This window comes from Rhinichthys klamathensis, unplaced genomic scaffold, assembly GCF_029890125.1.
Source record: "Rhinichthys klamathensis goyatoka isolate OS25496 unplaced genomic scaffold, OSU_Roscu_1.1 h1tg000264l_1, whole genome shotgun sequence".
Classification (NCBI taxonomy): Eukaryota; Metazoa; Chordata; class Actinopteri; order Cypriniformes; family Leuciscidae; genus Rhinichthys; species Rhinichthys klamathensis.
Window position 1 is genome coordinate 48,325 of NW_026606785.1, and position 11,676 is coordinate 60,000.

Sequence of the window (11,676 nt, forward strand, 5' to 3'; positions counted from 1 at the left end):
GATTATACTTCAAGCGAAATCAAAGAATGAAGTGATGTAATGTAATTTCAAACAAAATCAGGCTAAAACGAAGTTCGTTTGGAATTCATTTCAGGATATCGAAACGGCTGGTATACTCCGAACAACCATTGGTCAGTGGCGATGATGTAATAGGTGGGTGTGGCTCTGAGGCTCCGCCTTCTTTTACGGTTCATTTCTCCTGTTCAGTCCGTCGAGGTCAGACATCCGTGAGTGAAAACATGAAACACTGGAGAGCTGCTTTATAGTAGAAATGAAGTTGTACTTCTGATGAAACGAGACACTAAAGGTGTGTTCACACCGAACGCGAATTTAATTATTTGCGCGAGTAGATTACATACAAAGTCAATGCAAAGACGCGAATAGACGCATCATTCGCGCCGGGCGTTGCGAATGACACGAATTGGGCGACGCGTTTGACGCGAATGTCTTCCGCACAAGTTGAAAAATTTGAACTCGAGCGAATGTTCAAGCGTCTAACTAGACGCGATAGACGCGTATTTGACGCTCTATTCACGTTCGGTGTGAACACACCATAACAGTTTCTCATGTTTAATACGGTAAAGCAGCTTGATTTTAAGCTACTGTATTTATTGTTTAAAGTGAAATATAAATAAACATGACTTGACTTTACTAGAGTGCCGTAGAGCTCGTGCCAACGGCATTTTGGGGGCCTGAAAACGCAAACTTTTGAATCGAGATTCAAAGTGCAAGTTTTTGGGTTATTTTCCATTTTTAGTGCATCGTTGCCGTGTAAACAACTTAATGGACTGTGAAAACATTAACAAATCATTCTTAATAAGTTGGTTTTATCCAGCATAGGCAGTGAAACGCCACATTCTTGAAAGGCCTTCAGCGCCCTCATGTTTAGCAATGGCTCATTCGCTCTGTGTGGCAATATTGGGATTGGAGCTTGATCTTGTTCCAGCGGGGATGTCATAGGGGCCGTGCGGATGGACTCTACTGTTCCCAGATGGGGTTCATCTTCAGATTCCTGGCCTGTTTTCACTTGATCGTGCTACGATTGAGCGTTTGTCTTTGATCAGATCTGTCAGCCGTAATCAGTCTCATTGTACATCCATGACCTGTCACTAGGGGCGTCTGAACTCTGCCACGGAAGCGCGTTTAGTTGGGAACTAGTCAAAATATGATTCTTTGCTTTATTGGAGAACTCTTTGATACTTTTTTTTTTGTTGTTGTTTTTTTTTGTTGGAAGCGTGTTAGCTGGAGTATTTCCTACATGGCAGGTCATCCTTTGAAGTAGCGGTGGGCGGTATGACCAAAACCTTATATCATGGTGAATGAGTAATTGTAAAAAATATTGTATAGAATATTGTATAGAATTTGCACTTGTAGTGTGCTTCAAATAATAATAATAATCTAAAAATGCTTACTTTAAATTACATGTTTGGGTTGAATATGGACAAACCCAAACATAACCCAACCTTTTTGTCCATATTTGACCCAAACATAGGTTGACATGACATACAAGTTTCAAAAGAAATATATAAAATTAAATACATTAATTAAATAAATTTATATAAAATGACATTAAAGTATATTTTAGTTTAGTTTACCATAAATGCTCATTGGTACATTCAGCAGTAACTTTAACAATAATTCCGTACAATCAAAGTAATAATGAAATTACATATAAGTCCTACTTAAGTAGGTCAAAAACACTCAAAATTTCTACTAATTATATTTAACATAAATTATAATTATAATACATTTTCATTTTAATTGCAACTGACAAGCAATTAAGTGTCCAAAAACATTACATTCAGTTTGCACTTAAGCATTTTCTTTTATTATTTCTATAAGTACTCTTTTTAGAAGTATGCTTAAAGTGTACTTCTTTTTCACAAGGGTGTGTATCTGTAACGGTCACCAGCTGGAGTCCCCTTGAGAGCCACCAGAGGGCACTCCACATCAGACTACTGTCATTCCCTCATAAACTACATTTCCCAAAACTCACTGCCCGGACTCATCATCCCTCATTGCATCCACCTGTGTCTTATTACCTTGTCAGTCTCAGCCTATTTAGACCATGTACACTCACTCATTCTCTGCCAAGTCTTGTTAGTTGTTTACACTGCATCTCTGAGCGTTTTCTTCTGTTTTCCATGTTCCTGGTTTTTGATATCTGCCTGTGTCCTGGTTTTCCCGTTCCTGTCTAAACCCTCTGGATCTGTTTGTTTGATTGGACTGCTTTCCTGTGCTTGACCCTTTGCCTGTGTTTGATTACGATTCTGGATTACTCTAATAAACTGCATTTGGATCTTCAACCTTTGTGTCTCAGAGCAGTACGTAACAGTATTACAAATATAGCTATTTTTACTGGAAATTCAATCATGTTATTTTAGTGTCCAACTCTTAGCATGCATATTACTGGGATATTGGCTGTTTATTAGTACTTATAAAGCACATATTAATATCTTATTCTGCATAACAATATTCGACATACCTTAATCCACCCGACCCGATACCTAAACTACACAACTACTTTACTAACTATTAAAATGCAGTAATTAGCAGTTTATTGAGGCAAAAGTCATAGTTAGTAGTTAGTTATTAAAATTAAAATTAAAGTGCACGTCATTTTGTTTTCTTATTTTGTTTTTTTAATGTGAAACCTGATGGACGTGAACCAAAAGATAACATTATTCAAATGAATGAAAAGTCTGTCATCAGAACAAAACTTTTAAAACGTATGACCCTTAAAACAGTAATATATAGCCATAAATATATCCAACATATGCACACTTGTGACTGCACATCACATCAGTTAATAGTATATTAATAAGCAGTAACCTACAGTTACACATGTGCCAAGCTCTTAGAAATGTACTCTGTATTCATGTTGGTTTATGTTTATGAAAAAAAAAAAAACTTGTATACTATTTTAAAGAAAAATGTAAATTTAATGTTTTTAAAAATGTCATGTGGTATGACCATCAAGTATATTTTTGAAATATCTTCAACAGCTTTTTCAAAATGTTTTATTTTTATTTTTTTTATATATATATATAACGAATTTCAAGTGTTTAGGAGTCGCACCATATGACACTTTACAACCTGACCTAATCTTGTCTTAAAAAGATCAAATTATGTAATATTTTAAGAGATTTGACACACAGTCATGAGGGTCTGCAATTATGACATAATTTCTGTTTCTGCCTGTTGTTTTCACCACATGACTTTGTTTTCGTGGACAAATTATGTTTACTTTACTTGGTTGCAATTTATTTTAAGGTGTCCGTGTTACAGTGTAATTTTACATTTAAATACTGAGTAATATTCATTAACTACATGTACGAACTATAGGGTTAGGTTAGTTGCATGTAATTTTGCATAATTTATAATTAGCTATTACTATAGTAACTTGTAACATCTGTAACAAGGACAAAGTGTTAGCATTTAGTTATTTTCTTCATTATAAAATTAGGATGGTTGTACCGCCCTGACATTTTTTACTTTATGTCCCACTAATTTTTTTAAAAATTTTAGTCAGAAACTGAGAATCATATCACTTTGACCCACACTATGTTTACTCAAGCAATGTGTGAAACTAAATAACTCTCATTACACCTTAAAAAAAAAAAAAAATTGCTGCCTTAAATTTTTAAGTACAATCAACTTGGACTTTTAAAAAAGTGAATCTTTTATAACTTATATAAAAAAAAGTTTGCTTAACTTATTTTGAAGAGATAAAGCAATGTAAAAACATGTTATCATAACTTATTGATTATATAATATTTTACAGTGTACTACAGTAAAAGGTGTCACATTCTTTATATAAACGTCTGAAAGATTCCAAAATACTGTTGTCCATATTGTGATCATCTAACACCAATCAAGACCTTAGTTCTTTTGTAAAACCCTTGTTAGTTATTCCCTAGATATTAAGGCCTTTGTGTCCAAAGCACAGTCTGACTTTCAAGGAGTCTCGTTCGTGTTGATGTCGTGAGGAGTGCCATTGTTCGGAAACAAGGTCTTTAAATGTGCTAAATTCTTCAGCCCCCAAAGGTAGAACACACACCTCTCTTTGTGATGCAGCAATGCCGGGGAATATTGAGCCGAGGTGCCAACCGCTCCACAATGCTATTCAGATGGACCGGCACAAAGGCTTTCCTCACAGCATGACCCAACAATGGCAGTAACGGACCTTTTTGCTGTGCTAATGTGGGCCGAACTGTCATGCAGATCTACGTACAACTGCTTCTCTCCACCCCGCAGCAAAACCTGCTTTTGTTTTAAACTCGTAGCTTTGGGGGCAATTCAGCTAATGGCTTGACAGGTTCTCACTCCGAGGGAGATTAGGAAGTCTTTGGCGGCTTCTGCGGTGACTTAGCACTGCAACAATTTGTACTAATTAGGATCCATAGAAAAAAACGGCCAAAGCTAATATGGGATTGGCTAAGCATCTTAACTTTATTACTGGTTTGTACTCTGCTGATAATAACACAACAATGGTGTACGACAAAAAAAAAAAAAAAAAGGAATTGTGGAGAGGAAATGGTGCTTTGTTAGTTGCGGAGATTTTCACGGAGATTACATCAATCCACATGTAACTTAAGTAATAAGTAATAACGTATTTTCCTTACGCCATAAATATATGTACACATCTTTATTACTTTCACAAAGGTTTTTGAATACATTTTTTTAAGGTAAAAAAAGTTGTATTTATAAATATCTTTATGTTTTTGGTAAGTCGCACCAGATGACATTTTAAAGCCTAAATTGTCATGTCAAAAAAGGTCAAATACTACTATTTATTGTCAGTACATTTTGGCAGACTAAATATTAAAACATTTTTAAATTCATAAATATCATTGTGTTTAGTGAGTGGCACCACATGACATTTTATAACCTAACCTTGTCAAAAAAAGGTAAAATACTATAATTTATGACTTTTTGGCAAACAAAATATAAAATATTAAGATATTTTAAAATGAATTAATATGTTTTTGGTGAGTCACACCACATGACATTTTACAATCTAACAATCTAATATGCCATATCAAAAATGTCAAATACTATAATTTATGACTTTTTGGCAGACAAAATATGAACTAAAATGATTATATTTTTGGTGAGTCGCACCACATGACATTTTACAGCCTAATTTGCTGTGTCAGATAAAAGGTCAAATACTATAATTTATGACTTTTTGGCAGACAAAATATTAAATATTAGAATATGTTTAAATTAATAAATATCATGTTTTGGTGAGTTGCACCACATTACATTTTACATTCTAATTTGCCATGTCAAAAAAGGTCAAATACTATAATTTATTACTTTTTGGCAGACACATTTTAATGAGGTTTCATTTTAAAGAATTGAATGAGGATTTGACATTTGACGATCTTACATTAACTTGACATTTTTTTTACTTTAAACCCACACAAAAAAACATCTACATATGAATTTTTTTGATCCAGAAATGAAAACATGCTCATCATACACTCAAACAATAGATCATTGGAAGTTTATTATGTATTTGCATCTTATTTTATGTAATCATATTTTCAAAATCGAACTGACACAAAACGCTGACATCACGCCAGTCTATACTGTTTCTTTACAAAGTGACGTCGCCACCTACTGGCCTGGCATGAATAATACAGCGCTTTCAGTCGTTTTCACGGATCCGTGTGAACGAGGATTGTTTTGACAACGTTGTCGCCTCTACACGAAAAATGCAAAGAACATTTTTCTCTGTTTTTAGAACATCGTTTTAGTGTTGACATACCCTCATTTTTCCCCCTTTTAAAAGTATTGACATTGTTTGAATCAATAGATTGGATGATTAATATATAAACCTGGATATTGTGTATTTAAAACGTTCGATTTATTAGTACCATTCCATAAATCTCATTATTATATAATTTGTGCATGACTGACAAATATTCATCACATTCATTTATTAATTTATGGTTAAAATTTGTAATTCAAATGACTTGAAATTTAATTAAAATGCACAAATCATGTATTTTTGAGTGTAGAATGGTGTAATGATGAAGCTGCAAGTTATTTTATGTATAAATTGTGACTTAAATAATGTAGCTGACGAAAACTCCATATGTTTCATCCTCTCATTTAGTCCAGAATGATTTATACGATTATATTTTTTATTAATATTTTGAATTCACTTTTTTATTATCAGTTTTCAGTAATTTTGTCCTGTGTTTTGTAGCTGTTGTTTTTTAATGATGATTAATGATAGTTTAGGTTTAATTTTATTTTAAGTTTTAGTTGTAGTTATTTTTTTTTATTTCAAATGTATTTATTTCTATTTTCCAGTTTATTTGCAGTGCATTTAGTGCTTCGATTTGAACTTATTAAAGTTAGCTGCGAAAGCAACATTTCTTTCAAGGCAACTTTTCCTTACTTCATTTTTTTAGCTAATATTTCAGCTTTATTTTAATGATCAAAAATGTCTTTAATAGTCTTAGTTGACAGTTAACAATAATAACAATGATCCTCTCGCAAAGACTTTTCATTAAGATGTATTCTTCAGAAAGATCAAAGTAAAAATTTTAGATTTCAAAAGTCAAAGATTTGAGCATTTTGAAGTTTCTCATGAATCCAGCTAATGGTTGTGTGTTTAGTGTGTGTGAGCAGCGGGTCGTGCACTTGTAGCGTCCAGCGCCTCAGGGCCAGTATTAGCAGCTCATTAAAGTTACACTTCCTCCAGCTTTAGGGCCGAGCACACGGGGAGCGACCCGAGGAGATGTCCCCTGCTGAGGCCAGCGAGAGACCTCACACCTCCCCGGGGAGGGTTTTATGTTGCTGTTCGCTCACCGGGGTGTGAAGAGACTCTTGCGGAGCTACTGTTTAACAGCAGGAGTCTGTGTTTACTCTCCAGCAGAGCACAGACACCTCTACTAGTGTTTCTCTTTCAGCCCGCCAGTCCACACTCACTTATAATGACTTTACAGTTATTACTGATGGACATAAACAATAATGGAGTGTGTGTCTCATCTATCTATCTATCTATCTATCTATCTATCTATCTATCTATCTATCTATCTATCTATCTATCTATCTATCTATCTGTCTGTCTGTCTGTCTGTCTGTCTGTCTGTCTGTCTGTCTGTCTGTCTGTCTGTCTGTCTATCTATCTATCTATCTGTCTGTCTGTCTGTCTGTCTGTCTGTCTGTCTGTCTGTCTGTCTGCCTATCTGTCTGTCTATCTATCTATCTATCTATCTATCTATCTATCTATCTATCTATCTATCTATCTATCTATCTATCTTTCTGTCTGTCTGTCTGTCTGTCTGTCTGTTTGTCTGTCTGTCTGACTATCTGTCCATCTATCTGTCCGTCCCTCCGTCCGTCCGTCCATCCATCTCCGTCCGTCCGTCCGTCCGTCCATCCATCCATCTATCCATCCATCCATCTATCTGTCTGTCTGTCCGTCCATCCATCCATCCATCCATCCATCCATCCATCCATCCATCCATCCGTCTGTTTCAACATTGATAATGATAAGAAATGTTTCTAGAGCAGCAACATTCAAAAACTGACAATTTATTGGTGCCACATAAAAAAAGCATTTTAAAATGGAAAAATAGAAAACAGTTATTTTTAAATTGTACAAAATATTTTACAGTATAACTGTATTTTTTATCTTGGTGAGCATAAAAGTCTTCTAAAACAATTATCTGTATATGAACAGGATTGCAGTAGTCTAGTTACACCGTTGTGTAAGGAAATGGAGAAATCCCCACTTTACTGTTTTCAAATGTAAAATGTTAATGGCAGTTCAATATATTGTTGTCACTTGCAGTCGGCCACATGTTAACCTGTATAATAATTCAATATTGCTAATTATTTCCATGACTACACATACTATGATTGTCATCTGTTTAGATACAGTTTTGATTAATTGATTAGCCGGAGCACCTTCTGCCTGTCTGACCACACCACGTTATCAGAGACAATGATCTCGACATGCTAATCACACAGTGTTTTTGTGCTGGAAGTCTTGACGTGAGTGATGAATGATGTTCAGATTCCCGCTGGGAGAAACAAAAGCAGGACTCCTGCCTCACCTTGTCGAGCGGCTTGTTTGGACTAGAGGCTTAAAGAGAGGTGTCAAAGTGTGCCTCTCAACTGAAGCTTTCCTCTGGAGCAGCAGGGCCGTCGTTCACACACACAGATACTAACCTGTCCATTTCATTATACACATTTACACAGATTTTACTAACATTTTTAAGAGATAGGAGGGAACATAATATCGAAAATAGCACTGATTATAGTGAAAATAGTAGCTACATTTTGTTAATATAAGTGTGGTTAATGTATAACTATTAGAAAATAATTATATAGTTAATAAGTTTAGTTTAAGTAGTGATTTTCCTTAGTATTTCATCTACTACATGTACATGTATCACTGATTCTTGAGAGTCGGGACAAAACATGTCCCACATAGAAAAGTCTAATTTATAGCAAAAATTAAGAAATTCATCATGTATGACATGCTTACAAAGTTAAATCTAAAGGAATTGTATATACCTATCTGATTTTTAGAATAAACTTTTTTATCTTTTTGGGGAAAAGTTGTTTAAATGTATGGTCTGTGGTTAGATGGTCCATGTTATTGCACTTGTCCTCAGCAAGAGGTTACAATATTAACCATCCCAAAAAACTTTAAAAAAGCTCTACAATTGTGAAAACATATCAAATAAAAAATAAGGGGTATAAATATAAAAAACAATGCATGAAGTGAACATCAAACAATATTTTCCATAAATATCCGCCTATTAAAGTTGTGTCCTCAGTTTCTGTCAACCCCGTCAGATTTTTTCATAAAGCTCTTTAAATCAGGAAATAGCATAGTCAGGTATATCCTTGAGGACCCCTTTTCATCTCCCTGTCTGTGGTGAATGCAGCACTACCACACATGCTCTGGAACGTTTTACATTTTTTAATATTTTAGACAAACAATGTCAATATTCCAATGGTCACAGCTGGACCATGTCAATACCATCTTTCTGTTAAGATACTTTTTTTAAACCATAGTGGATTGAATTTAAGCATTTTAGTGAGGTTATTGGGACAGCTAGTAACTGAGGAAAAACTACCTAGCTGCAGTGTACAATACATGTTTTGGCGGGAAAATACATGCCCTTACGTCAACTCCGTCAGACGTCAACTCCGTCAGGTTCTATGTCTGACGGAGTTGACCTGTAAGCTGACGGAGTTGACAAATCCACCAATAACCTCTTAACCCTTTAAGGTACTACTCAACCATTTGGTAGACCACACTTATGCGAACATAATATTATTTGTGAATATAGTGAAGGGTTAAACTGTTATTTCAGGGTTTTATTTACACATAAATGCACATACATAGCATGCATTACATTATTTAACCATACACATATCCGACGCCTGCTGCTCAAGGCATAACAAGACAAAGACAAAAATGAAATCTTAAGTAAGCTAATTGAACCTGATTCTAAGCTACAGATTATGTGTTGCAGTATTGTTGTCAAGGAATGTCAATTTAAGATCACACCCAGTATAAAGTAGGCAGTGCAGGGCAATCACACATCCAACACACACATACGCACACACACACACACACACACACACACACACACACACACACACACACACACACACACACACACACACACACACACACACACACACACACACACACACACACACACACACACGCCACTTTAAAGTAAATGGCTACTTACAAAGGAGGAAAGGAAGAGGAGAAGAGGTGGATGAGAAAAAGGAGAGCAGGAAGTGGTATAGGGGAGGTAGATGAAAACAGAGGGGGAGGAGGGCCCCTGGTTTCCCTTATTGGTATTTTTTTTATAGTTGGAAACGGTGTAATTTATAATAGTTGGAAACGGTGTATGTGCAATATGTTTATTATAGTTTGCTTTACAGTAAGTTCAATACTCTAATAACAAGGAGTAGTTTTAGTAGTAGTTTAAAGAGCACATCTGAGCACATCACAATGCACACATATTTTTTGTCAACACCGTCATATCTTCATCAACAGCGTTGGATGTATGTTTTTGTTTTTGTTAATTTTTTGGGGAAAGAAATGTTCTTCCTTCAGTTTATGTTGTTTTTGTAATAAAGGACCATCTGATCTACATCTTCTTATGTTTTATTTATTTAAGGAATTTGTTTTTACAATATTGAAATTAAAATCAAAGTTTGAAAATACAAATATTTAGAAATCTGAGTTTTCAGAATAGTGTGAAATCACAACTTAAGTTTATATATTGTATTTTTTTACATATCAGAGTAACTGAACACTATTACAATATACTTCAGAACTTTAGATTCTTGTTGGATTGGAAGAATTAAAATTGTATACTTTTTAATGTGTCTGACGGAGTTGACACAAATTCAGTTCTGAAGGGAAACGTGTTTATTTGTTAAAAATGTGTTTTTATTTAGAACCTGTTCCTTAACATGGTTAAATAGCTAAGACCTTTCTCTGCAGAAACATACAACTCTAATTGATATAGTGTGTATTTAAAAAAAAAAAGTTTTTTAAAACGTGTTTTGTCCCGACTCTCAAGAATCAGTGGTATGCATTGAGCAGATGCTTTTATCAAAAGTCCATTTAAATCATAGATTTTACCAATATAGATGTTGCCTGGGAATGAAACCCTTGTTGTCACAATGTTCTTGCAACTGACCTACATGAATATAAAAAGGCAATCTATGTATGAGAAGCTATGCTATACTGTGCATATGACATGCTGTGGCGTCTGTTAGGTGTGACATGCATTTAATATTTATAGATGATTATTATTGTATAAACTAGCACAACCATTTTCAACACTGAAAATAAGAAATGGTAATAATCAATTGTAATAATATTTCGTGATATTAGTGTTTTTACTGTATTTTTAATTCAAATAAATGCAGCCTTGGTGCAAAAAATCTTACATTACGGTAGTGCATATTATAAATATAATATTTTTCCTATAATCTGGTACCTTAAATTCTTTTAAAATAAAAAACGATTAAATAAATATATCGATAAAATAAATGTATGTGCTAAAACTATTAATATGGGCAAAGTGAAATTTCATCACGGGTAAAACAGGTTGTTGGTTATGCAAGGAATATATCCATATGGAATTATGTTTCTTTATATATTCATGATCCTTTTCCATGACCCAATGAATTGAGGTTAAACTGCAACAAATTTAATTTTGTTCCGACATCAAATTCTCTGGTCATGCTCATGAAGGTTTAGTTTAACAGTATTTAATGTGAAAACAAGGAGGAGCAAACGGCTTATAACTGGCCTAAGGTCAAGGAATGGGACTTGACCTCGGATTCATCAGCCTGTTGATGGGCAGTCTTGAGCCGGACCATATGTACAAAAATATCTTTTAAATCAGAACAGCCTTGACATAAGAGTCAGGTTTCATGATTCTCCCTTTATTATATTATACCACATTAAATCATAATGTGGTTTCACGACTATTACAACAATATAAATGTGTGTTTGCGGCCTAGAGTGCATTATGCATGAATTGAAATGAGAAAAAAAAAAAGATGGAGGACGATTTTCATGGAAATGTGAAGCAGCTATTTGAGTCTAAAAATAGCTTCATTTCCATGACCAGATCCTGAGACCTATTTATGTATTCACTG